This window comes from Micropterus dolomieu, linkage group LG06 (genome assembly GCF_021292245.1).
Source record: "Micropterus dolomieu isolate WLL.071019.BEF.003 ecotype Adirondacks linkage group LG06, ASM2129224v1, whole genome shotgun sequence".
Taxonomy (NCBI): Eukaryota; Metazoa; Chordata; class Actinopteri; order Centrarchiformes; family Centrarchidae; genus Micropterus; species Micropterus dolomieu.
Window position 1 is genome coordinate 10,099,658 of NC_060155.1, and position 5,150 is coordinate 10,104,807.

At 37.8% G+C, this 5,150-nt stretch overlaps 1 long non-coding RNA gene across 1 annotated transcript in view; it reads right to left on the minus strand.

The window, feature by feature from the left end:
• Nucleotides 1-2,821, minus strand: part of LOC123972578 — a 6,240-nt gene extending 3,419 nt beyond the window's left edge. Inside the window, exon 1 of the long non-coding RNA XR_006825433.1 lies at nt 2,464-2,821. This is a non-coding gene — a long non-coding RNA (uncharacterized LOC123972578). The remainder of the gene's footprint in view (nt 1-2,463) is intronic.
• Nucleotides 2,822-5,150: the final 2,329 nt, after the last annotated feature.

Genomic DNA, 5,150 nt, shown 5'->3' on the forward strand with positions numbered 1-5,150 from the left:
TCCATTAGAGTAAAAGAAGACATGGAAGCAAAATAGACCAAAGTCTCAAAATTGACCACTCCATGAAAAAGTGCCTTAAAGAGTAACTTCATAGTTTTAATGGTAGGCTGCTCATCTAATAACTCTCCATTCTATTAGTTTGTTGTATGCTGATAGATCCTTATATAATACAGATAGCCCTCCCTCAAATGTGAAACTAAGTCCATGTCACCATCAGTAATTGTGTGTGTGTGTGTGATGGTAAATGTAATATAATAGCAACAATAATAAAGTATTTGATCAGTACATTAATTTATTCAGGCAATTCAGTATTCTGTTGCTTGGCTGTGTGAAGCTGAAGGTTATCTTTACTCATTTGGTATCTTGCTTGTGAAACAAAAAGTAAAAGTATTTAAATAACACTTATTTTAATTATGCCTGCAGCCCAATGCCACAGTTTAGTGTGAAGATTTATGTGAAGTGTTATGTATTCCAATAACACCAAAAGAATTGAAACCATTTATTGCCTAAACAAATGATTAATGAAACTATATCATAAATATACACTTGAAACTAGTAGCATAGAAAACATGCACATTGTGGCATAGTTTGCTTTGCTGTCGCCTGCTCCTGTGATAAACCTAGTGAATACTAAAGAAGACCGTGGTCTCTGTGTGAACTGATTATTTTGTAGAAAAGTTAAAATGTTGTTGAGTTAATATATTTGTCTTGTTAAAAAAATGCCCTTTTTTTCACTTGAGCCCCTGCCCACCAAATGTCTGTGCACGTACATGGAAGGAGAACACACGTGTTATTTAGCACGAGAGCCGTCAGCCAGACATAATCGGGACAGACAGCTGCCGGTGTCGTGCCAAGGTAGTTATCCCCGACAGAAAGTGTTTCCCCCACTCCAAGGGGAGCTCACAATGGGCAAGTTTATCGCACACGCAGAATGCTAAGCCAGACCATCAGAATGGAACAAAAAAAAACAAGGAAAAGAAAACCACCAAGACAGCGACTCAACCTGCAACCCAAACTAAACAAAACACAACACTGTACAGTTGTTGCATTCAGTGGAAGCCTGGCTTCCCCTGTTTTTATCAGACTCTATTTATCATTTCAATAAAAACACAATGTTTATAGTTTCAATAAATTGTATAAGCTGTTGCGTTTATCTCTTCCCCATTTCTCACTATCTTACAATAAGTGAAACAGCGTCCCTCTAAATGCTACGTGTTGGATGTGTGGTGAAACACTATATTGCACCACCGTAGATTGGCCTTCAGTCTGACTCATACACTGTACGCGAGGAGGCCAGGCAGAGTTGGCATCCCTTGGTAAAAAAAAATTAAATGATTAACCAATCAGATGAGGCCACTGCCTAACTGTGATTAGTCAGGATGATGCCAAGGGAAGCCAGCTGCTGTCTGGCTTCACGCCAATCAAATCACAGCATGCAATCAACGTCATTCAGATAAAATAACGGGAGTTGTTAGCAACTTTAGCTGGTACAGTTATGGAGGGTGGAGATTTGGAGTTTTTAGTTAGTAAATAGTTTTACTAAATTACCACTACAGCAGCAATTTCAGATTAAATCTGACGGAAGACCAAAGCCAAAACTGGAGCTGGGTGTGGAGAGAAAAAAGGGGTTTTGGACGTTCAGTGAGGAAAACTAGATCTGTACAGTGTGGCTAGCTAGTAGCACCAAACTTCAACTGACTGTTGCTGCGGAGGATGAAAAGCCAGTGGGAAATTCTATAACTTGGTTATTGACCACTATGACAGACAGGATAATGCCCTTCCTCTTTAAAGTTTGTTTATATTTTTGTAAAATTATACCCTGCACTGTAATAGCACAATGCATTAGATAATTGCCCTCCAAAAAGAACATCCCCTCTCACTTGGCTTCCCCAAAAATGTACACCACCCCATGCCACTGGTTGCATTCATATTATTTTGTACACATGTATGTATGTATAAAAGATAATGGAATCATGTTCAAATTGCACCAACTACGCAGCTGATCCCTACCTGGGTCTCCCCGACTACTTTTTTAGCCTCCCCCGAACATTACATGGGGCTCTCTTTGTAACAGCGCCACCTGTTACACTGCGGCCGGACGCTGCCCTGACCCCGGGCTCTCTTGACAGACACGCAGCGTGCCAGCTCTTCACGCGGAGGACAAAATGCCCTGGAACGTCAGTTCCTCCGGCTTCATATCTACTCGAAATGTAGGCTTATTTGGTCCTATACAATAAATAAATAAACGAAAACTAAGGACATTTACTCTTTCATTTTAGTTATTTTTGCAAACCTACAACACAGTTTTAGTTATCGTTTTTTTGGAAAGCCTCGTTTTAATTTTTATTTTTCACATCTAGTTTTCGTTATTTCGTTCGTCTTTGTTAACGATTATAGCCTTGGTAGAGACAGAGCTCAATTAAAACTTTATTAAGATACTTTTGTTACAGATTGATAACTCACCACTCTGAAACTCTTGCTCCAGTCCATGTTACTAACGTGCGGAAGAGGATTAGGACCTCGTGAAATTTTTTTTGAGTTCTGACTTTAAACTCAGAATTCTGACTTTTTTTTAAAGAATTCTGACTTTTTTCTCAGAATTCTGAGAATTCTGCGTGATGTCACAGAACATAGTTACACTCACTGAGTGGCAGAAAGACAAGCAGCAGTGTTAGCTTGAATCAGCTAAAACACAAACAACACATCTAAAATGGGAAAGAGCTGGATCACTGGTTCCTTGGTAAGCAGTTGGGATCACTGTTGAGTCCAACTGCCTTTAATTTGAGCAAATAATCACTTGTTTTACTCCCAGTTTGCTAAACGCAGCCATGGTAACAGATGTTTTGCCACTCAGTTCAGTGTGTTCCAGAAGGGGAAGTGACATCAACGCATACCCTCTATTTTGACTTTTTTCACAGGTTTTTAGTTCTGAGTTCAGTCTTATATTGCTACTGTGGAATGAAGTTAGTTCGATATAAACTATATATATATATATATATAGTTTAAAAAACAATTAAAAGTAGCTTAGATGTAACTAAGCTACTTTAGCCACGTTGCTGTAGCTTAGCTTGCTACATCTCACTGGGGGGTAGCTTCTGTGTAGTGAAGCCTCATTTAATGTAGAGTTGCTAGTAGCTTAGCTCACTACATTTTCCAAGTAGCTTGCCCAACACTGATTAAAGCATGTTAGTGGATTTCCCCACTAAATTACAAGATTTAGGGACATTAACGGTTAACAAATTAACACATAACACATATGACACTGGCAATGGATAAAGTTAGCAGCACACAATATACAGGGGCAGCCTATTAATTTATTTTAAAATACGTATTTTTTGGAAGGTGGTATTTAATTTTATTAAAATATATTAGTGGTGCGTGTATGAATAAAAGATTTCAAAACGTTATTTATTTATTTTGGGGGGAGTTGGGGATTTACCAACTAACCAACTAAAAGTAGTATACTAACATATTATAAAAACAATCTTTATAGTAAACATTAATTATGTTACAGCAGTAGACTCTGCGTGGTGGAGGAGCAGTGATGCTAAAGAGTACTGAGTGGACTGAGTGGTGAGATAGAGAACAACACATGATTGTAAATGCCTATTATAATATACTATTTATAAGAAATCATACTTAAAATGTTATATTATTTTCTTTCCCTTCTCTCGGTGTCTGCATCCCTTCTTTCTTCCCTTCTTAGCTTATGAGCTTATTTTCCACACAACAATTCAGGTTTATTTACCCACATTAATATAGCATAGTGGGTGAATGCACCATATTAGTGAACACTCAATTCTTACTACTAATTACACAATTACTTTGTACAAATTCATATCACATCATCATCAAAGTTCCTGTGTGTGAGAACTGTTTGAAAAAATAAAAACATGAACTAACTTACAAACTATCTAGTAACTGATGCCAACATCAGCAGCAAAAGCTGTTGATGAAGTTCCAAAACTTAACAATGCATAACTTTCTCAATAAAACCTGTAGCTGTTTACAAGAAAGGTTGAATTGAGGGCAACTGGACTTCTTCTGAAATATCATCTACAACCAAGTCCAGTTGCTCCCAATTCAACTTTTCTTGGATAACCATGACCTGGATGAATCTTTACAGATGTGTAGGTTTCTCTAACCCTCTCTCTCTCGTTCTCCCTCTCTCAGCACAAGAATCATAGGGGGTTCAGTGGAGCCTGAAGATAATCTGCAGTGATGTTTTTAATAAACCAAACATTAAGCCAATGATGTGTTCTTTCTTTGTGGAAAAAGTACCTCACATATTTTTTTGTTGTTAGCCTCTTTAGTGATTGCAAGGTTGTTCCTGTTGACCTGAGTCAACCATTTTTCCTCCTCTCCATGTCAGCTGGGAAACCATACATTCGTACTCCTTTTTCTGACCGACTGCAGCAGCATCTCCACACTGCGCAATAAACCGTGCTGTAGACTATTGTAAGACAGTACACAGGCACAAACCACTTAACATGCTGTTTTCTGAGTTTATTGGAGATTTATTACATTAATACATGCCAATCATTGATAGTCACCTGTCTGCTCTATCTGAAGTCATAAACATTACATTAGTCATTAAGATCAATTGACCCTGGTACCATGGGATTACTAAAAGGAATGTTAGAAAGGTAAATCTGATCTGAATTTTAAAACGTGTTTTCAAGAGGAACGCACTTTCCAATGTAAGGTTAGCCAAAAAATGTCAACAAGGTAGGTGATTGTAGCTGTTATTGTCAAAAATGTATGTGCTCCTTTTTAAAAAATAGTAATGTAACTACATACACGTGTCAGTGTGCTGTACAAATATTGTAAATCAACACATTTATTGTAAAAATGACCAAAAATTTCTTAAAATTGCTGTTTTGTTGTTTCTCTCGCTCATTTTAGTACTTCGGGAACTATCTGCGGTCTCCATGAACCACGTGACGATGAAGCATTTTGGACGCGTACTGACGCTCTCTGTTTAAAGGGATCTGTTTGAATTGTCACCTGCCACCTGAATTGTGTTTCCCTTTACATAAATAAAAACATTTTCATCATAAATTAAGGTAGGAAAGGCAGAACAGGGAATGCCACCAAAATGCAGGAAATTATTTGTGTAATGCTCAAAATTATCTGGGGAAGGACCCCCA